General features: G+C 35.6%; 2 protein-coding genes across 4 annotated transcripts in view; one reads left to right on the top strand and one right to left on the bottom strand.

The window, feature by feature from the left end:
• The window catches only part of LOC138708965 (uncharacterized), a 267,711-nt gene that overhangs the window by 128,822 nt on the left and 114,593 nt on the right, over nt 1-24,296 (bottom strand). Inside the window, exon 3 of one of the 3 annotated variants that reach the window (XM_069839372.1) lies at nt 15,606-15,683. The exons of 1 other annotated variant lie outside the window; for it this stretch is intronic. The gene's annotated coding sequence lies outside the window, so the exon portion shown is untranslated. Of the gene's footprint in view, nt 1-15,605; nt 15,684-16,139; nt 16,200-24,296 lie in introns of those variants that run through there. One more of the 3 variants, XM_069839371.1, reaches the window with a different exon arrangement.
• LOC138708966 (oxaloacetate tautomerase fahd2, mitochondrial-like) overlaps nt 1-24,296 on the top strand; it is an 81,163-nt gene that overhangs the window by 17,772 nt on the left and 39,095 nt on the right. The window lies entirely within an intron of this gene.

Consider the following 24,296-nt stretch of genomic DNA (forward strand, 5'->3'; position numbering starts at 1 on the left):
TTAAAATTCGTTTTTCTCGAAACTTTCTAAAATGGACCTTGATCGTTAATCCCGTGTACCCTTCATATAGAACCAGAACATTTTGATAACTAAGATACTGTTCTGTTTTGTCTTTTTGTCTCATTTAAACATTTATAATGCTGTTTATTTCAATGATGTATGTTATTCAAAGTTACGAAATCTTTCCACACCGACCAATTGCTATTTCGAGAATGATGAGCGAGACTCGAAGCGCACGAGAATGAAGAGACGAGACTCGAAAGACAAATGCAACGAACACAGCGAGCGAGAGCGCCAAGTAGTTTTGTTCATCTCTAGTAAATACAAGAAAGTTCTTATCATACATATTCCGAAATATAATACATTAAATGGATCTAAATAATTCATGCAAATTGACATTTTTTATGCATCTGCAGATCGGAGAAAGAGATTTTGAATTTCTAGTGTAAATTTTTTTTTTTTTTTTTTTAATTTTAATCCTGTTGTAGGAATACAAAGACTGATATTATTTAAGAAAGATTCACAATCAATTTCACCCTTAATGGCCTTACAAAAAATACAAATAATCAAGATCTTGACGTCTGGCATATAGACCACAACAATTAAAATATCTGCAGTTACTCTCATAATTATAAACACAGGAATTGGGTAAAAATCGAAAAGTACATAAGGAAATAAATTTTCTTTGACTATTTTCCAATTTAACCGAGTCGGTGGAAGTAATGGAATTCCAGACAACACATGGATATTCAAGTTTAGATCTAACCAATGTATAGTATAAAATTAATAGAGACATAGGAGTAGAAAAAGAATAAGTTATAGACCTACTTAGACCAAGCATTCTTATTGAATGATTATAAATATATTGCATATGATCATGAAAATACAATTTAGAATTAAGTAGGACACCAAGATCTCTAACACAATCTTTTCTAATAATTATGACATTATTAAGAGAATAATTGTATTTTAAGGAACTAGTTTTACGTGACAAAGAAATGGTAAAAGTTTTGGATTAATTAATTTTCACTCCATTTTCATTAGTCCGTAGTGCAATTGAATTAATATAATTTTTAGAGATGGCGTTTTCGCACATAATGTGTGTCTACCATTACTGGGTCGATTGGCACCAAGAAATCGATTTCGAAGAAAAGTGGGGATGTGGTCTTTTCCAAATAACCGATTCGTTTAATGATGATTTTGAAATGTAGTGTAGATACTATGTTACTGCATGTTGGAGCTGTCTCTCTTGTGTAGGCCTGTATACGTAAGCACATTGGCGACGGAGGTGTGTGCTTCATTAGCAGATACGTGTTAACATAGCTGTTTTGCAGCAAACATTTTATGTCCATGAATTACAGTCATAGAATGGTGCAAGAAATTTGTATAATATACAGAATAGCCCAAAAAAATGTATACACTGTTTGTTCATCAATAACTTTGCAACATATTCGGGGAAATTGTGGCTTAGAACGGGTTACATCAGCTGCTTGTCTATGCGGATGATGTGAATATGTTAGCAGAAAATCCACAAACGATTAGGGAAAATACGGAAATTCTACTTGAAGCAAGTAAAGCGATAGGGTTGGAAGTAAATCCCGAAAAGACTAAGTATATGATTATGTCTCGTGACTAGAATATTGTACGAAATGGAACTATAAAAATTGGAGATTTATCCTTCGAAGAGGTGGAAAAATTCAAATATCTTGGAGCAACAGTAACAAATAAATAACACTCGGGAGGAAATTAAACGCAGAATAAATATGGGGAATGCCTATTATTATTCGGTTGAGAAGCTTTTGTCATCTAGCCTGCTGTCAAAAAATCTGAAAGTTAGAATTTATAAAACAGTTATATTATCGGTTGTTCTGTATGGTTGTGAAACATGGACTCTCACTTTGAGAGAGGAACAGAGATTAAGGGTGTTTGAGAATAAGGTTCGTAGGAAAATATTTGGGGCTAAGAGGGATGAGGTTGCAGGAGAATGGAGAAAGTTACATAACGCAGAACTACACGCATTGTATTCTTCACCTGACATAATTTACTTACTTACTTACAAATGACTTTTAAGGAACCCGAAGGTTCATTGCCGCCCTCACATAATCCGGCCATCGGTCCCTATCCTGTGCAAGATTAATCCAGTCTCTATCATCATATCCCACCTCCCTCAAATCCATTTTAATATTATCCTCCCATCTACGTCTCGGCCTCCCTAAAGGTCTTTTTCCCTCCGGTCTCCCAACTAACACTCTATATGCATTTCTGGATTCGCCCATACGTGCTACATGCCCTGCCCATCTCAAACGTCTGGATTTAATGTTCCTAATTATGTAAGGTGAAGAATACAATGCGTGCAGTTCTGCGTTGTGTAACTTTCTCCATTCTCCTGTAACTTCATCCTGCTTAGCCCCAAATATTTTCCTAAGCACCTTATTCTCAAACACCCTTAACCTATGTTCCTCTCTCAGAGTGAGTGTCCAAGTTTCACAACCATACAGAAGAACCGGTAATATAACTGTTTTATAAATTCTAACTTTCAGATTTTTGGACAGCAGACTGGATGATAAGAGCTTCTCAACCGAACGCATTTCCCATATTTATTCTGCGTTTAATTTCCTCCCGAGTGTCATTTATATTTGTTACTGTTGCTCCAAGATATTTGAATTTTTCCACCTCTTCGAAGGATAAATCTCCAATTTTTATGTTCCATTTCGTACAATATTCTGGTCACGAGACATAATCATATACTTAGTCTTTTCGGGATTTACTTCCAAACCGATCGCTTTACTTGCTTCAAGTAAAATTTCTGTGTTTTCTCTAATCGTTTGTGTATTTTCTCCAAACATATTCACGTCATCCGCATAGACAAGAAGCTGATGTAACCCGTTCAATTCCAAACCCTGCCTGTTATCCTGAACTTTCCTAATGGTATATTCTAAAGCGAAGTTAAAAAGTAAAGGTGATAGTGCATCTCCCTGCTTTAGCCCAGGAACATTAAATCCAGACGTTTGAGATGGGCAGGCCATATAGCACGTATGGGCGAATCCAGAAATGCATATAGAGTGTTTGTTAGGAAGCCGGAGGGAAAAAGATCTTTGGGGAGGCCGAGACGTAGATGGGAAGATAATATTAAAATGGATTTGAGGGAGGTGGGATATGATGGTAGAGACTGGATTAATCTTGCTCAGGATAGGGACCAATGGCGGGCTTATGTGAGGGCAGCAATGAACCTCCGGGTTCCTTAAAAGCCATTTGTAAGTAAGTAAGTAATGTTGTTAGTTGGCAGTGACCCGAAGAGCGCTGAGGTGTAGTGTGAAAACCAAATGGCGGATACATTCTGTGCTCGTTGGTTCGAACAACGGAAAGCGATTTTGAAGTGGTATTTTAAAACATTAGCGAGGTACGGCGACAGAGTCGGAACGGGTTTCAAACAATGCCACCGACATGTCTAACAATTGCGCATATATGGAGAAGTAACATTTATCGGATATTATCGCATTATCCTGTGTTTATATATTATCGCTGCGCTCTCATGCTTAACATTCCGCAGGTCTTTGAGCGGCCTCGTGCGTAACATTCGGCAAGTCTTTGAAATTTAATTGTATTATTGTTTTCAATTTTTTGTGTCGCCGCTCCAATCACTCGCTTTAATTTCATTGTTGCAACCAATAACCTGCTTCCATTATAAAATGACACCTACTTGTCTAATCCACGTGGACTAAAACCGAGGTTGCAATGTCTTGTGCTGAGGAAGAACATTAAGGTATGTGATTAAAAATTATTATTAAAGAGTTATTATTAAGAGTTAAGAATGTCAACGTACTCGTATATGAAATAATAATAATAATAATAATAATAATAATAATAATAATAATAATAAAAAAGGTAAAGGTATCCCCTTAACATGCCATGAAGGCACTTGGGGGGGCATGGAGGTAGAGCCCCATGCTTTCCATGACCTCGGCACTAGAATGAGGTGGTGTGGTTGGCACCACGCTCTGACCGCCTTTTACCCCCGGGAAAGACCCGGTACTCAATTTTATAGGAAGCTGAGTGAACCTCGGGGCCGTTCTGAAAGTTTGGCAACGAGAAAAAAATCCTGTCACCACCTGGGATCGAACCCCGGACCTTCCAGTCCGTAGCATAATAATAATAATAATAATAATAATAACAACAATAGCCATTTAACAATATAACAAACTAGTACTTATACAGGGATATTATTTTATTTTTACTAACATTTTTAATATTAACCTGGCTATACCTTTAGAGAACCGGAAACACAGTTTGCTACCCCTTCCACGACTGGAGTTCGATGATACTGGCGTAAAATACAAACAAATCACTTTACTAGGTGTAGGAGGAAAGAAAAGTAGTTCATCCATTTACATAGACTAGGAAATATCGCAATTTTGAGTTCGATAATTTCCATTAGGTTTTTGTTTAATTAAAATGCAGTACTATATTAAGAATAAGTGTTTTACTCACGAACTGAGTTATCCATGCGAACGTAATCATTATGCATTGTATATTATACTGTCTACAGCACATTAGCGTACAATATACAGGGCGTACAGAGAATTAAGTTAAATTGAAAAATAATCATAATATGGATATTTAAACCCAGATTTGAAAATGGTGGCCGTTCATTTCGATACAGGCTTCAGTTCTTTTGTGCATATTATCGCACTATAGACTATTGCATCTAACTCCAATTGCCAGTTTCGTCCTTCGTACTGGTAACTCATGTTGAAATAATTCTGTACCTACTCTATAAAAGAGTACCTTACGTACTGTAAATTCAATCTTCACTTCTGTCCGACCCGCACAGATAAAATTACTCAGACATGCTATCTACTGTCCGTCCTAGTGGTTATGCCGTAGGATCGTAGAAAGGGGGGAAATCACGTGACAGTTAATTACTTAACAAGGCCCATTTATTTACGTTATTTTAAACAGTTGCATAATATTACGTAAACGACCATTTCCTAACAGAAATTAATGTTTTTAGAAAAGATCTAAGACAGCCCAGCTTTTACAGAGGGGCGAGCAGAAGCAGGTGAGGGAAATCTGGATACGACGTAGGCAAACGGACAGTACCTGTGCGAAAATATGATTCAATATTGATAGCTCTTTCGTCACTGGGAAACGCGAACATATTTCTGGAACGTACTATACTCACTAACTCAGTGCTGTTTACTATATGCGGTCTTGATTCTGTGTGGAAGACACTTGGAACTTTATTAGTAGAAGGGATGGGAGTGAAGTACATACAAAAACTCAGGTACAATAAAAATTGAAGTAAAAATAAAATGATGTCCCTGTACTTATCGAGGAAGTAGACGTGACAACTTGACGCTTAGAGTGAAACCTACAGAGCAACAATCTGTCTGCAAAATTATGTTTTAAAAGAACACCGCACGTTATTGTATGATGCCGGCATGTTAAGTATGAGGCCGCGGCGTTAATACACTATACCAATTAATGTTAATTATTGCCTTGGCTCAGGTCTTTGCTTTCCTCTTAATATCGTATTCTGTTTCAATGAATTATTGTTATAGCTTATACCGGGTGTATCACGAAGTTTTCCCTTTGTTTATGGAGGTGATTCCTGGCGTTATTAGGAATAAAAAATGTAAATACAGTAATGGGGTGACATTCATAATTAAGGAGTTACAACAGATTTTCGAAACACGCCATGGTGTATGTAGCGCTAGACATGTTTGAGCAGGACTAACGATGTGTGTGGGGGGGATTTAACGTTTCACATTCCTAAGTATGGAGAATTCTTCATGAGAACGGACTGTATCCTTTTCATGTGCGAAAAGTGCAGCATTTAGAACCACATGGTCATGCCTACCGTTTGTTTGCCAGATCCCCAGATTTAGCACCCTAGATTACGGTATCTGGGGGTGGATGAAAGACATCGTGCAGGCCTTACCAGATTAGGGTGCAAACACGAGAAGAGTTGATTCAACGCATTCTCGATGCCGCAGCGACAATAAGGAACGAACATGTGAAGTTACGAAATGCTACACGCGCGGTTCACACCCGTGCGACTCTTTGCCTTCAGTTGCAGGGAGGAATTTTGAACATTTGCTTTAAATCCACTCTACATGCAAGAGACTGGTACAAAATGAAGCACTTGTTTGTATTCTAACTATGATTTCCATTTTTGTCAGTGACATCTTCAAATAAAAAAAGTTTTTCCGCTTTTTTCAAATTGCCGTAATTCCTTAATTATGAATGTCACCCCATCACTTTATTTACATTTTTTGTCCCAAATAACACCAGAAATCACCTCCATGAGCCGGGGGAAAACCTCGTGATACACCCTGTATTTTATCCGTTAATTAGACACACTTAAATCTTACAGCAAATTATAGGCCCTATTAATTTATCCTTATTCCATTACTCTTAATACCTGTATAGACGTTACACTCAAATATAGAGATTTCCTCAAATTTCTTGTTACTTTCTTATTTAATGAAATATAATGTTTTCTTTGTTTATTATTTTGTTCCACTGCTTCTACATGATGGCGCTTTATGGCTTAGCGTGCACTGATAACGTTATCGTTTGATCTTTGTTCTTATGCAATTTGTTATGTTGATTTCAGTGACCAAGTTAAGTTGTTAACATAACTTTTGATGCGGGAGAAAGATTCATATGACACCAGTGTCAGCTTTCTTGCGAGGAAGTTAACATTTAATTAGTCGTTCGGTTGTCAAGTTGTGTTATCAATCTTGGTTTGTATAATTGTTACGCGGTTGCCTAAACTCCCACCTTATCAGTATCTTTCTGGAACATTATCGGCAATATGACCACATAATATGATAACTTCCTGTCTGTCACAATCGCCGCATTAATTCTAATTTTCTGTTGACCCTCACGCGACTACTGATGTCATAAATTAGTCCATAAGTAGTGCAGTGTTAGTTTTGTGATTTATGTATATGAAAACTCTTACTCAAGAACATTATGGCAAGTAATAACTAGGGTACGAATTAACATTTCTGACGGGGGGGGGGGCTAGAATCCTAGATAGAGAATACCATACATAAAATTATTATCTCCTCATTCGATACGACTCAACGCTTGGTCGCACTGAGTTGCTTGTCTTGCATCTTGATCATAATAATAATTATATCCATTAGCAGGGCTTAAGCGATAGGATGTGTAATTCCTAAGTTATTGATAATTGTCAGCTTGCCGGTGACTATAATACATCAATATTATTTTCTTTGCTTACTTTATACTTTATAAAGTATATTCGTATTAAAACAAAATATATATATATATTTTTTTTTTTTTGTGAGGGGGGGATAGAAGTTATCCCTGGCAGGGATGTTAATATGAATTTATGAGAGGGGGATAACTTTCCAACAGGGGGGAAATCCCCTCAACCCCCCACTTAATTCGCACCCTGACAATAATGCCTATGAGAAAATGCTGGGTAACTTTCGGTGCTGGACTCCGGACTCATTTCACCGGCATTATCACCTTCATTTCATTCAGACGTTAAATAACCTAGATGTTGATACAGCGTCGTAAAATAACCCAATAAAATAATATATTATATTATATTATATTATATTATATTATATTATGTTTGTATTACTTTCATTTGTGTTTCGTCTTCTTGGAATACTTTCTTCTTTTAACTTCAGGTGCGATTGTCTTTCCTTTCTGACTACCTACAGTCTGGCCACTTTGATCCATGCAAGATTGGAATAGACACGCAAGCCCAACAATTACGTCGAGAAAGCAGTCATGAGGAACGCCTCCGCTTCTTCAGATGAGTCCCTATCACCAGTACACTTAAACCACTGCTTTAATGCCTGTGTGTCATCTGTGGTCAGGACTTACATCTGACACTATTTCTCGCGTTGCAAATGCCTTGACATTGCGAATTTTATCTCCACTCAAATTCAGTCTCGAAATTTTCCAATTTATTTTGTCGATTGTTGATTATTGCTCAATTGAGATTGTAGTCTAGTACATTACGAATCGTTTGACACCATTGCGAACGTTCTATCGCTTCGTATTTTCGAGTTACACCGCTTCGGCTACCCCGCGACCCGTCAATTCGTGCCTTAACTTCCCCCTACTACTATCGCTAGGTGACGTCACCCGCTCAACTGAAGGTCACGTTCGATACATTTATCGGTCGTCTGTCGATCGCCATTTCCTTCATTGAAATATGTCATGTAGGTTAGAAATTATGGCGTGACAAAACTGACCTAAAAATGTGTCGGTCGACTTTCTGGAGTGGCACCCTAATACTGGACCGAATTTATAGACGTATTCACGTCAAAATGATTCAATGAACTGATGTGGAAATAGGAAGAATTATTTGTTATTTTACTTTTCCATTACTAGAGCTTAAAGCAGTCATAACCTGTTTAGTCTTTCTTCCTTACGGGCTATTCCATATGAAATCGATCAGTAACAAACCTCGCATTTTTTATACTCTAATTTTTTCCCTATTTATACAAGGTGCTGAGGAGAATGCATTTGAAAAAATATACTATCGAAAGTCAAACGGTTTTCGTGTTGTTGAGCGACAAATTTAGCGTATTTTAGAAAAACAAGCCTCTTTCAGCGCTCAGAACTCTGGAACCATTTACTGCAGAACATTGAACGAAAGCTCATTTTGAAGCTGACATTTGGTAGGTTATAATAAGAAGTAATCCTTATGTTTATTGTATACAGAGAGACAGATAATCTGATTTTGCTTACTTTTAGGCTTTTTGCCCATTTGTAAAAATGTAAAAAAATATTGAGGAAAAACCTTGCATTATTAAGAGGGATTCGGCATTGTTTGCTTAGTGTCATGGCAATAAGTTTCGAGGGTATTAAGTAAATTATTTTCACACGCCTAGACTTGAAAGGCGCAACACAGCACACACTGGCCGAGAAATGAAGATAAGCGAGCATTGGGCGACATTTTACTCCTGTGTTTATGAAAACCTGTGATAAAGCTAGCCCAGCTATGCGCTACTAGACGAAACATCACGTGTTTGTCTCCTAGCCTTGCTTGCCTAGGCTAGCTCCCGCCTCACAGTCAGCTGGTTAGCTCACGCGCGTACTATTTATTTTCCTTATTTGATTTTTCAATACTGTCTTATTAACGTTGCACCAGTAAAAATATACGTGTTTATTTGTACTTTCAATGCGGCAAAGGTGCCTTAATTAAGAAAAATCTAAATTTCTCCAGTTCCATAAAAAGTAAGAAAAACTGTTTACATGTCAATATAAACTTTAACTTTTCAGCATCAAAATAAACTATGATTTTGATCATTGGGTGAAAGGGTTTCGGAGCCACAACAGTTGAAAGTTGCTAATTTTATGAAAATACGATAAATTAAAATATTTTTAATTTAAACACTATGAAGTTCTGATGCCTCAAACTTTGCACAAAGCATTATATCATAGTTGTCTACGGACAGAAAAAGTTTCATTGTATTTAAAAATTGCAAGGTTAATTTTCTCTATATTTCGGTCGATTTGAGATGGAATAGCTCTTACTTCCACTTTTTGTAACTAATGCATAAACATATAAATACCTATTTAAATTAATGGAGTATTTGTGGATAGTAATCGTCTGTGTTTAGTTTCAGGAACTTAGATTTGAGGCGCGGCTTTTATATTTCGATAGTTTGATTCCAAATGATTTATTTATTGTTTTTATGTTGAAAAGTCTAATACAGATCACAACACTTATCTTTAGATAAAAGAGGGAATACATTTCTACATTGTATGATATGATGAGGGATCAGTGTTAAAATTATCTGGGTAAGGAGACCCTTGATTATATCTCAAGATGACATGACGTGACATGGAAATTCCATTCAAGTTCTGTGTATCTGACGTGTGTAAGCTGGGAATTCTGCGAGATAACTGCCATGAAGGCAAACTAATATAGATTATGTAGGTTATCATTAGCCTACTAACAACTTGCGGTTAGTCTTTTTATTTCTTGAGTAGGTGGCTGTTTGTTTTTGCTGTGGTTAACCACATTTTCTTCTTGCCTTGACACTATTGTTAGCTTCATTCATTTGTTTATATGCTAGCATAATGTATCTTGTTATAGGTTACATCTCTTTCCTCCTTTGCGGGTTTTCTTTCTAATCATAATTAGTGTAGCACCACAGTCTAGTATATACAGTCACGAAGCTTGAGTTGTGAGGGTGCTAAGAACAATAGACTGTGCCGGTACTATTTCGCATTGTCCTAAATCAGAGCTGGGCAGGAAGAGCGGATTCTACTCTCTCACGGGGAGTCATATGATTTCTCTTCATCCCCTTTTTCCCCGCCGAACACCGCGCAGCGTTGATTCAGTGACGGATGAATATCAAGCGTCCCCGTTTAAAGTCTAGATCCGCTCTCGACGCCCAGCTCTGTTCCAAGTGATGCAGAGATTCAACATAATGTTTTCAAAAATAGAAAAGAAATCATTTATCTTTTCAAATAACCTTTAAATTCAAACCCTAAAACACATATTTTTTAACTTTATCATTTTTCTGTTGCATGTTTATCCGAGTTTCAATTTTTCGAAACAAGGTTAGGGCTATAAGCCTAATTCTGAAGGTTAGGACTGTCTGCTTCGAAAGCCTCAATCTGTTTAAAACTTACGTTCATTTATGTATATTTCAAAGTGGTGCACTCTAGTTCGAAACATTCTTGGCCTCCGTGGTCGTTCAGTAATATTGATCACTCACATATCGCCACTCATAAATTCTTGTAAAACATTTGCAATATCCATGCGTATTGTAGGATCCGCCATCTTGCACTGTTTAGCCTTGAACCACAGTCTAGTATATACAGTCGCGAAGCTCAATACGTGGTAAATATGCAAACATTAGATAGTTGCTCACCACTAGGATCGCTAATATCGCCTCATTACAGGCAATGCAAAATAGTACCGTCACAGTCTATTGTTTCTAGCACCCTCAAAACTCAAACTTCGTGACTGTATATAGTAGACTGTGCTTGAACTGCAGTTTAAACGGCAGAGAACTGTCGATCAAGTTAAACTCAAGTTAACTCAAGATTAACTGGTAGTTAAGGTTTATAATACGAAGCAGAACGAAAAATTTCAGTTTAGTAATGAAGCGATATTGGCGATCCTAGTGGTTAGCAACTATCTATGGATGCATATTCCCTACGTATTGAGTTTCGTGACTGTATATACTAGACTGTGGTAGCACTGCACTAACCACTCTAAACGAAATCATAATTATTATAGAAAGTCTTCAATAAGCAGTTCAGAAGCTGCTAAATTCTTATTTCTTCAATCGATCGCTTTAGCGCAGCTTTTCTCAAACTATGGTCCGCGGACCACCTGTGGTCCTTCAAAAAAGACAGAAGAAAAAATAAAATTCAAACGAATTGCTTATCACACTATAGCTTAAAATCTCAGAGTTTGGAAATGACACATGGCAATCGAATTTCACTTTTTCTCCCAGTACTGACATTTTATGAAATTTATTACCCTAACCGTCTACCGACTTCCCACTCTACTGTCAGCAACAAAATAGGGATTTAAAGCACTATACGCTGGTGTTTCTCGCCATCTTTTCCCTGCACATCTGGCGCCGCGCCTGTAACCCAGCCAGGGACCATCCGAATTCATAACAGAGGAACAAAGTACCGAACCTTAATTCAGTTTTAAAAACATAAGTATACTGGTATCAAAATATGCTATGAAAATGATACATTTGCTTTCGAAGGGAACAAGAGTAAGGTGGTCCGCGGAACTGTTCTAACTTTAAAAAGTGGTCCCCACTTCAAAAACGTTTGAGAAACGCTGCTTTAGCGGAATGTAAAATAGGAGATATAAATCAGAAAAGTGCTTACTATTATTGTTTTTCCTCACAAGCTATTCTAACAAAAGACTCGAAAGTAATATAAACATTTAACAAAGGGCTCGCACGAGCCCTTGCCAGCCCCCTCCAGCACATCCCTGATCCTGTGTTACAACAAATTTGTGTCATATAGAAGGATCTTACGACATACAACTGATTAATGTCATAAGCAGAATTAGGCAGAGACGACTGTTGACGAATTACTAGTTGTGATCTTTGTTATCTATAAAAATGCAGAAATAATTTGAAAATTACGAAATGATATCTTATTAGTGGTTTCTTCTGTGTATTTCATATTGTATGTTAAGTAATATTGGACACGCACATACCGAAAAGGAGGGACACTACCTTTATAAATACGTTTTAGGCGTTCCAGTTGACTTTAAGGGGAGAGGATGGTATTTTTTGGTGAAAAATGAGTAAATTAAAAAAAAAAAATCTTTAAAATACTCTATGATATGTGTGGAATGCATTTTGTGGGTATTTGTGCCCTTATCGGATGTTGAGTCGACATTTTTAAACTTCCTGCATTATAGATTTTTAAATCACTCGCCCACTTTTATTGTTGTTTCCGGTAAATTAAATTTTCAAAACTTTTTTTAATACTCTTAGATATATGTGTAATGCATTGCATAACATTTCGTGGGTATTTTTGCCCTTATCGGATGTTGAGACGTCATTTTTAAATTTCCTGCGCTATGGATTTTTAAATCACACGCCCCCTTTTATCGGTTTCCAGTAACTTCATTTTTTTTTGCTACATTGCCAGACAAAAATGGATATAATTTCTGAACTATTAAAGATACATGCATGAAATTTAGAACACACATTCTTTAGACTATTAGGACACTTTTCTCTGTAACAGAATTTTTTTAATTGATTTCATTTTAAAAATACGTCCGTTTGTTTGCAAGAAAGGAAATGAGAAAATTATTATTAAATTTTAATTGTTTATTTTACAAACGTAGAGACTAATATCAAAATTCTGTTACACATAGTTTGTAGAACATGCTTTTGCAAATACATTGCAAAAAACTGTTTGAATCTATCTTTGAAAGCGGTTTAGATATGTCGGTTTTAGTAGAATCCTGCATTGGGTATTTTTTTTTTCAAATTAGGGCCCCCAAATAATTTTTTTTTTCAAAATATTTATATTTGGTTGAGTTACTACAGCTATGAGCTCTCTACATACAAAAAAAAAATATTTTACAACAAATAAGAAAAAAGTTAAAAAAATACCATCCTCTTCCCTTAATATTCATAAATTACTTGAACATGAGAGTTGAAAGTCAAAGTCAATGTCAATCCAATGACAAGCCAATCGGCCCAGAGGGTGGCGAGAGTTTAAGGCTCTCATCTTTACAGTCAATCGACATTTAATGGCAGCAGGGATGTCAGTCCTACATGCCCGCCGCCTTTACCCCCAAGGAAATGTGTCTGGTACTCATTTCTGTTAGAGGCTAAGTAGACCCCAGCGCCATTGTGCTGCTGGAAGGATTAGATCAATGAAACAATCATTGACCCCCATCGGGAATCGAACACGCGACTGTTTACTATATTTTTACGGTAAATAGATTGTCCAATTTATTACATTTTTAAGGGTTCAGAGAAAACAAATTCTGGCATGGGTTTAATGTATTTTTATTACAATTAATTTTCATCATCGTTGCCATTTATCACTCCTACAGTCGCGACGCTGTTATTCCCGGCGTGACTCCTCCTCTTTGCTTACGTCTTAGGAAGTGAAGACTCTATAAAGTCTAGGTAGGTAATATCGTTCGCCATTTTTGTTCTTTCGTTGCCGAGCTACCATAAGAGGAATCTATTTCCCACACCGTTAAACATTATCATGTCGTAGCTCCTATGATAATAAATCAAGCGCACTGTAATTCAGCAAATAATTGAGCGGCAAATATCGTCTTCGTGTGCTTTCTGCGAACGCCAACGAAAGAGCCAAAATGGCGGGCGATTATATTAATATTTATCGAGCCTTAAGAAATGAATAACGTCTTCCTCAGCGAATCACAAGACGCACACGTTTAAATGTAGTCGACCTGCAACGCCATTGGCTACCGGAAATTAGAGCGACGGGACTATAGTTGCTAATGCCGATGCAGTTTGTCTACATAGTTAGGACCTTCATAAGTAACATCACATCCGAAATAATGAAAATGTTTTAGCCTACTTGTTTTGTTCTGAAATAGAATCACCTAATACAATCTTTGTTCTTAATTGTTCCTTACCTATAAAGCTTAAATCTTTGTTTTCTTTGTAGATATTTTAAAATTGTATGATGTTGCAATATTATATTTTAAAATATACACAGCTCTTTGTAAAGAGCTTTCGGAGTCAGCAAACACCACCTGGGGTCTATTTCATGAAACTTGAACATTGTAAATATGTCATTCTGACAAAAAACAAATGACGACTCTACAAATTGTCCAATTTCGGTCTCATAAAGCTTTCCGCATGTCAGGAAAAATCGTGACAATTTGTCAGATACCTGTTTCATAAAAATTTTATCATGACAGCAAAAATTTTACAATTTGTCGAAACTTTTGTGACATATTTCAGTTTATGAAACAGAAAAGTGTCAATTCATTTGTGACAATTCTACATATTTGTAATTGAGGCTATTGAATATTGGTGTGGATTTTAGGGAAAATACTTTATTTTAAGTAAGTTATGCTCAATATTACCAGCAGTAGAGGAAGTAATGATTATAGGTACCATGCAGGACAAAGGTTTTTAAACAAAGGATAAGTATCCGGTTTTGAACTATTCGGTTCTCATCAGCACTCCACAAATGCTATCGCTTTTTCTTTTGACTTAAGTCTTTTAACTTTTCTTTGAAAATGTTTTGAAGTTGTACCATCTACTCAGCAAAATTGTTAAAATTATTTCTTTTGCTTTGTCTTTTGGCTTGAGCCTACGCTTTTTGACTTCGCTTTTGCAATATTTCTGACAAGATTACCGTTCCACGACTTCTTCGTCGTCCTAATGACAGCCGAATAGTTCTAAACCGGAGATCCGCAAACTGGGTAAAAGAATATCGTCCCATTTTGTGTATCACGGGTCAAAAGCCTTTGGAAAATCCAAAGACTGCAAAGGATAATACCAAATGCAATCAAAGGGTTAAACCTTTGGCAATGATCCGCGAAAACACAAACTTGTTTGAAGAGTGAAAACTATATTTTTAATTTTGCGTTTTCTCTGTTTCGGCTTCAGTTCGCCTCTTCAGCTAGAGAAGTATGATGACAAAAATCTATCGATCACTACTCTAGGACAGAGTGGAGAAGAAAAGATCTCTAACAAGAAATTCCAAATTGTCGGTATTATTTTATTGAACAGTGATGGGACATTCATTCATTTTTATTCATTTATTATCTTCCATAGATCTTACATGAGCAATGAAGCTTTAAGATGTGGAACAAGTCAAAATTTTATAATATTACAATTACAATTTTTACAAATTTTTACAATATTTTACCATTTTTACAGTTTTACAATTTTACAATTTAGTAATTTTCTACAATGATGAGGTGAGGTCCGAGGATTCGCCAAAAGATTACCCGGCATTTGCCTTTTGGTTGGGGAAAACCTCGGAAAAACCCAACCAGGTAATCAAATCAAAGGGGGAAATGAAGTGATGCCGAGGACTCGCCATAGACCATCCGGCTTTAGTCCCACTGCTGGGGAAAAGCTCAGAAGAAACCATTTGATGAGACCAAAGCGGGATCCAACCCAAGCCCGAACGCAGCTCCGGATCAGCAGCCCAGCCAGTCTGCCAACTGAGCTACATCGATGGCTCTACTAAAAGTATACAATACATAGCCAATCAGATTATTAAATTTACAAACGCAAACAAGAAATTCCAAATTGTCGGTATTATTGTATTGAACAGTGATGGGACATTCATTCATTTTCATTCATTTATTATCTTCCATAGATCTTACATGAGCAATGAAGCTTTAAGATGTGGAACAAGTCAAAATTTTACAATATTACAATTACAATTTTTACAGTTTTACAATGTAGTAATTTTTTCCAATGATGAGGTGAGGTCCGAGGATTCGCCGAAACATTACCCGGCATTTGCCTTTTGGTTGGGGAAAACCTCGGAAAAACCCAACCAGGTAATCAAATCAAAGAGGGAAATGAAGTGATGCCGAGGACTCGCCATAGACCATCCGGCTTTAGTCCCACGGCTGGGGAAAAGCTCGGAAGAAACCATTTGATGAGACCAAATGGGGATCCAACCCAAGTCCGAACGCAGCTCCGGATCAGCAGCCCAGCGAATCTGCCGACTGAGCTACATCGATGGCTCTACTAAAAATATACAATACATAGCCAATCAGATTATTAAATTTATAACGCAAACGATCAGTCAGCAGTTGACCTATATGTATAATACAATAAAGAATAAATAGTTCAATTCATGTATGGAAATATATTTCTTTATAATTTTTGCCTACCAGCAGCCCATAAAGAATAATCTTATGAAGTTAAGATTCAGATCTTGTGTTTCAAACGATCGGTGTTTAGAATATTAGCAACATGCCATTTTTATTTTGAGAAGAAATATGGATATAATGTTTCTTAATCTACATAAAACATAGGCTAATAATATATTATTTCTCATTTCCGTAGAAGCAATACGTATTCGCAAGAAAAATGAAATACGTTGACTATCATATATAAAATATAAATTCGAAATTATTTTATGTAAAAGATTATTTCTCTTTTTGTTCTTCAAAGCATACAGAGTAATGTAAATTATTTGTTATTGTGAGCATTACCTGTCATTGGAACGCTAAGGTTGTATGTGCCCTGCGTATAAAACACTAAATTAATTCTCTCTTACAAAGTTCAAGAATACATTGAAGTCCACTTTATTCCTGACAGCTGGCTCTTGTCTGACTTCACGTGAATATCAAAGTCAAATACTGGGACACATTTGCATGTTTATCAGTCAACTGTTGTCGATTTTACTTCCTTGCCTTCTTTGACTTTGGTACGTTAGTGTTTTTTTAATATCCTAGAGCTGTTGCGTAAATTTAAAATTACTATTTTACCGGCGACAAATTCGATGGTTCTCGGATAAAGAGAGTTGTAATTTTTTGCGTAAATGGAGTTTTTTTTTTCCTAAGGGAATACACGGGTTAAATGATAGAAGTGGGTGTGTAAAAAATAAAAGAATGCTAGCATTTTATGTGTTTTATTTGTGTAGAAAATTATTTGCAATAAGGGTCCGACGCTTAATTTTAATTTAACTCAAAACTCGTTTTTATGACTTATCTCCATTTACCCAAACACCATCGAATTAGTAACTAAGCAAAAAACCAGTTATTCCCGTTGCAATCTGTATTGATAATTTGTCACAAGCGACATACGCTAGTAATTACTAATATGTTTTTCATTTGTTTTATCAACGAATTGTTGCATAAAAATTTATCATTTGTAAAAGACTTTAGAATCGTGAGGACGTTTTCTACCAATCCTTTGTGCTTAGTAAATTTTCTTAAAAGTATATAAATAACATTTTAATGTAATATAACTTAATCTTCAAGCAGTGACAGTGCAGGAGAATTCATACATAGACAGAGAACATTTTGGCCAAGAATAAATAGAGTATTGGTTTTCAAGAGTTTCACTTTAAAGAACGATTTCGCATGTCAAAAATTAAATTTGAGATATTGCTTACTACTGCAAAGCCTTATTTACGTCCTGCAACACAATTTTACCTACAACCAAGAGAAGGCCATTTAATAGTAATCACTGTATTTAAAAAAATAAAAATTGGTAATAATATTCATTTTAAAGATAATAATGTAAATATATCTCATAGCTCTCTTCCTAAGTTCGGCGAAATTGTCGCTCGTGTATATTTCCAATTGGTACCGATAGTACAAGACCAATTGATTGAGGACACGTGTGGAGTTGTTTTCATTTATTTTGATTTTACTTCCTTCGTCAAATTGGAAGAAAATTGCTAAATAATACCGTATATCGTTTTCTTCTCTTACTTTATCAAGAAACATGGCGCGAAGATCGTTTGGCGACATTTTTGCAACAATGAAACACATAAATGTTGAATATTTTGAGTGCATTATAGACTGCGATTGTTTTTCTCTCTTAAATAAAATAAACAAAATGTATATGTAGTGTTTAAAACTGATTTTAGTATTATGACACTACTTTTTTTTCGCAATATTTTGAAATATAATTTGTCGATATGGCTGCCTTTCACTTTAAATTATGCTAGTCGTGACAAATTAGTAAAATTGTGTTATGCAACAGAAATTACTAAGACTTGTCGTTTGTCATCCATATATTGGTCAATTGTCACTTATCACTAGTATATTTTATGCAATAGGCCCCTGCTGTCATTTACTAGTAATCAGGAAATATAACGTCCTGCATGGAAAGTTACGTATATTCATTCGAAATTTACCGAATTGTGCATTAATGTCGTTGAAATGCAAGGACAAACGGAAATGACCGTTATTTTTACCCGAGATTATACTATACAGTTACTGCTTTCCATGATAATTATAAAGCCAAATTTTTGGAGTGATAAAACAGAACTAAAATTAAGTACAATATGTATTTTATTTCAATATTTTCTTGTGCATTCATATGTATTTTCATATTTTAATATGATAATTATGAACCAACAATAGACATTCGCAAATAGAAGAAATGTCTAGTCGTGTGTTCAGTATGATACAAGCACAGTCTAGTTAAGTCACGAAGCTTGAGTTGCGAGGGTGCTAGGAACAATAGACTGTGCCGATACTATTTCGCATTGTCTGTAATGAGGCGATATTAGCGATCCTAGTGGTTAGCAACTATCTGTGGATACATATTTACTACGCATTGAGCTTCGTGACTTGTATATACTAGACTGTGATACAAGACTATTACTGAAGACAACACAAACCAAGACAAAGGACACGTATCCAATTTCCATGAAAGGAGGGAGGGGTTACATTTTTCGTTTCTGTGTTGGAAAACAGCCAGTCTTATAGATTTGTAGTTTCTGATGATTTTACTTGAGTTAGTGAGGGAATATTATTTATTATATAAAATAAAATTTAATATGCTGCTATTGTTACTAATGCCGTAATTTCGATTACCTCGTATGTGAATACAAGCTACAATTTTCGGACTGTATTTCGTTTTATTTCCCTGCCAGGAAATTTTCTTCAGCATGTAGTGTATTCATTATTTCCATGGCCATATGTATTAATATTCGTACATTATCTGGATTCTGGAACGAAACGGTGACTTCGTAATTTATATACGGTGTATGTTGACTAGCAGGTTTGAAAAGTTGATTCTGTTATGTTGCTATTCTATTTCTAACTCTAATAAATGAAACTAGATTCTTCAGGCGACTTGATGTCCACATCCTGTTTTAGTCTCAAGTACGTCACAAAGGAAGTTTTTTTTTTATTTGCTTTAAAAACTGGTTTTGATAGGCTTATTTTTAGCTTATTCTGTAGGAAGTGGCGCTAGGAATGTTTGTATCTCACTTTCCCCTTGCCTTCCTCATTCTCTTATTTTTTTCTCCTGCCCCACTATCACTCCATCTCTGATGCTGTATGTATACCATTGCCAATACATTAATAGTCGTCATACTTAACTCTGACATTACGTGCTTTATCCAAGAGGACTGCTTTTTGAACTTCAGATTCTTTATGTGTAGTTAGAAATATTTTGTTCCATGACTATATCATCATCATAATCATAATCATCATCATCATCATCATCATCATCATCATCTTTGGACTGTCCGCTGAAACAATGGCGTGACACCGTAACAGTCTTGATGCGTGTTAGGAAGAAGATTATTATTGCTGCCATTATTATTATTATTATTATTATTATTATTATTATTATTATTATTATTATTATTATTATTGTCCCAAATGGATACCTTATTATTTCCTGATGATATTGTGTTTATGGCAACTTCAGGAGATAATTTACAACGTTTGGTTTACAACTTTAATCAAATGGCAGAAAGTTGCAATATGGAAATTTCAACTGACAAATCTAAAGTAGGCCTAATGGCTTTTTTAGGAAAGGAACCAGTCCGTAGCAAAATTTACATCAATAGTAAGATCATCGAACAAGTTAAAAATTTTAGTTATCTCGGTTACCAAATTTCATATGAAGAAGAAAAAATTTGAATGAGAAAGTTATTAAATTCAATAGAACAATGGGTATAATTAATCAGATATTCAAACCAACCTTAGTACAAAAACACACGCACCAGAATTTATAAAACATTGGCCAGACCTATACTCTATTTTGGTAGTAAAGCTTGGACGATTCGTAATATTGATTCACAAAGATTAACGGCGGCAGAAATGAGATTTATGCGTCGTACAGCGGGATACACGAGAATGGATCACATTAGAAATTTTGACGTTATGAAAGAACTGCAGATTGAACCGATTACGGAATACCTACAGAAATACAGACAAAACTGGAGATCACATGTCATCAAAATGCCTTGTTCTAGAAATCCACGCCAAAATTTTAAACTACCATCCTGTGGGCAAGAGAACATTGGCAAGAGACCGTAACGGGCCACTAGGCCCAATACATGCAAGGATGATGATGATTATTATTATTATTTCTTGTACTTCAAAAGAAATGAAACGTTTATAATTTCGTCTTCAAAATTCAACAAAATTCTTTTCTTTCTTTGATACCGGTAGTTCATTTTAAAACACGAATTTTAAAGTAACAAGAAGGTTGCTTATTTGCTTAACGTATAAAATAATCGGAAAAAAGTGTGTTTTGCAAATTTGCACCATTTTATTTAGTAAAATTTGCTTCATTTATTCACTTACTTGCATATAATATTTTATTATTTATTTTTGTGTTTATATTTATTTTGTAATTATGGTGGTAGACCTAATAGGTGTTTGTTACCTCATTTCATTTTTTACGTTTTTATAGGACGAATCGTCATTAAAATTGTACAACTTATCAATTTATTATTTTAATAGCACTAATTATAATTAAATTTGTACATTTGTTTTTAACGTTTCTATTTTTGCTTCATTTCACCTCTAACAAAGTATAAATAGTTTGTATCCGTAACTTAATTACACATAAATTACTGCTGTTCAAATGCAGATGATTACAAGGTCGCCTGTTGGCTTGACGTGAATACAGTACAGCTCAGTTCAAAAGTAACGAAGCTTGACATACAGTTTCTCTGAAAACGAGTTATGCAATGTATAATGGGGTCATGAATGTAACGAAACATCCTTGAGCAGCACACGCTATCACATCACCGTAACAGTAGAGTGAAGAGACAAAGCCAGGCGGTACTTAAAAAAAATGAACGTCGTTCAAATACGCTTTGTGGACATTGTTTCCTGTATGAAATATTGATTTGTTTTTTTCCCCTGTTTTTGCTTGAAGGTCAGAATGGGATATTATGTGCTGATGTTTGGTTGTATGTGACTGAATAAAGAAAGCGTGATACTTCGTTTCAGTGACGTTAAAAATGCCATAGATAAGTTAATGTCAAAGTTACCAACCAGGATTCTTATCTGTTGTAAAGGATTGTTTACTACATAAAGAAATTCTTTAAGTTTGCTACGTAGCCTGAAGCGTGTTATATGAAAGGAAGATTGTGCAACGTAATGCTTAGGATTGATAATTTTTTTATGTTTCCAAACGGCCTAGAATATTTTTTGTCAAAGTCTTGATGATATTAATTAATGTTCATGCGGTCTCTTTTCAGACATTATAGTTCAAATCTCGAGTTAAAATCTATAGCACTAATTAAGACTCTGAAATGCTTTATCGTCCATTTACACATCACAACTTTAGATTGGGTAGGTTCTTCAGCAATTCACATACCCATATTTGCATAAGTTCTCCAACGGACATTTACGTTTTGAGCTTCCTTGGACAGGTGAAATATTTACACAATGATTTTGCGTGTATGTGTATGAGAAAGACACACACACACACACACACACACACACACACACACACACACACACACACTGAGAAAAAGATCGTATGGTGACTGTACCTCAATCATTCATTATTACAATTTTTATATCTCGTATAATTTATATTAAATATTCCTTGGTAAACATACTGTACCTAGGTAATAAAATTGTTGTGTTGGCGTTTCGTCATACCAACCGCATAATCAGCGAGTCTCTTCTTTACTTCTGTTGTGCAGACAAAATCTTCTCGGTAGTGCATATGATTGACATAATAATAATAATAATAATAATAATAATAATAATAATAATAATAATGTATTATAATTATCATAATCATAAATATTTTTTTTTCTCTCGCTGTTATTTGAATCACTGATTGGAATAAGGAAGAAAGTCCAATTTTTTCGAAAATAGACTGAGATATACATTTTTTTCTTGAACCATCCACCCATCGATTAGTGGAAAAAGGAAGAGTCTATCAGCAATAACAATGAAGTAACAGCCCAGTAAAATTTTCAATTAGTGGAATAAGGAAGAATGTCCGGACTTTCTTCCTTTTTCCAATCAATATTGTAAGCATCACCACGAGATGTCAGGTAGGAAGTCTGTCTCTCGTTTAAATTTGCTAATTTGCTGTTAGTGTGGGTTTTATTTTTATTTTAGTAGATTGTTTAACGATGCTTTATCAACATCATAGGTTATTTAGCTTCTGAATGAGATGAAGGTGATAATGCCGGTGAAATGAGTCCGGGGTCCAGCACCGAAAGTTACCTAGCATTTGCTCATATTGGGTTGAGGGAAAACCCCGGAAAAAACCTCAACCAGGTAACTTTCCCCGACCGGGAATCGAACCCGGGCCACCTGGTTTCGCGGCCAGACGCGCTGACTGTTACTCCACAGGTTGTGTGGAGAATTGTTAGTTCACAAACGACGAACATCAAAATTTTATAAAATAAAACAACAAGAGGTAATAAAATTACGTGCTGAAAGAAATGACGTAGTCGACCTAGTGTTCGACTTATGCAAAATGTTCCCCTTTCTTGTCTTCTTGTACAGGAAATGTTCTATTTAAGAAAACTGTGGCTTTTTGTATTTGGAATCCATAACCAGGAAAACAATACAGCACAGTTTTATTGCTACCATGAAGGACAAGCTAATCGAGGCCCCATTGAAGTCCGCACATTTCTCAATGACTACATAAGTGAACTTGACTCAGTGAAAGAACTACATGTGTTTAGTGATCCTTGCGGCGGACAGAATCGAAATAACACTGCTTTTAGTAGGTTGTTTTACGACGCTTTATCAACAGATTAGGTTATTTAGTGTCTGAATGTGATGAAGGTGATAATGTCGGTGAAATGAGTCCGAGGTCCAACACCGATAGTTACCCAGTATTTTCTCATGTTGGGTTGAGGGAAAATGCCGGAAAAAACCTCAATCAGGTAACTAGTCCCGACCGGAAATCGAACCCGGGCCACCTGGTTTCGCGGCCAGACGCGCTGTTACTTCACAGTTGTGGACAATAACACTGTTGTATGTTGCCTTATGTATCGAACAATGACTGCCAAGTTTCAGATAATTCAGCACTGTTATCCTGTACGAGGTCACTCGTTCCTCCCGTGCAAAAGAGTGATACGAAAAAGACAGAATCTACTCTGTGAAACAATATGTTGAGATGATAGTTAATTCAAGAAAAACACAGAATGCTTTTCAAGTCAAGATTATTGGACATCAAGATATCATTGATGTTAAAGAATGGTGGCCACACTTCTTAAAAAGAATCTTAAATTGCTCTAAATAGTCACATGAAGTAAAAGTTTTCTCTTGCTAACTGCTGGCATTTGACCTATAAACAGAATACCCCAGGCTATGTCGTTTCTTTGGAATGGATAGATGGATTGAATCGCAAGACATACAGACTTTAAGAGGAACACCTCTGCTCCTAGAAATATGGCATACGACTCCAAAGTTCCTATACATCCCAAGAAGCTGCAAGACGTTAACAAAATAATTAAATATATTCCATCAGAGTATTAGGAGCTTTATAACAACATTCTTCAATGGCCCACAAGAAATCCTATCCAATCTGACGAAGAAGATTATTAGTAAAATTGTTAATTAAAATTATTTTTAATACAACAGTACAATTTATAAAATTCTTAAGATATTTGACTGAAATTAAATAATATTCACACTGTGTTAACAATAGAAATTTAACTAACAATAAATAACAGATTAAACCTGTGTTTAATTGAGTTTCTTTGCAAATTACTCTTGAGAATTTTTAATTTATTGGAAAAAGGAAGAATGTCCATCAACTTCAAAAGAGGATGGATTCAAAAATATTTATCGAATGCACTGAAACGACGCACCATACAGTTCAGGGAACTTAGTTCTATAAGTTTGTAATGCATCACAAAGCTGTAGGAACAATATT

The sequence above is a fragment of the Periplaneta americana genome, chromosome 11 (assembly GCF_040183065.1).
Source record: "Periplaneta americana isolate PAMFEO1 chromosome 11, P.americana_PAMFEO1_priV1, whole genome shotgun sequence".
NCBI lineage: Eukaryota > Metazoa > Arthropoda > Insecta > Blattodea > Blattidae > Periplaneta > Periplaneta americana.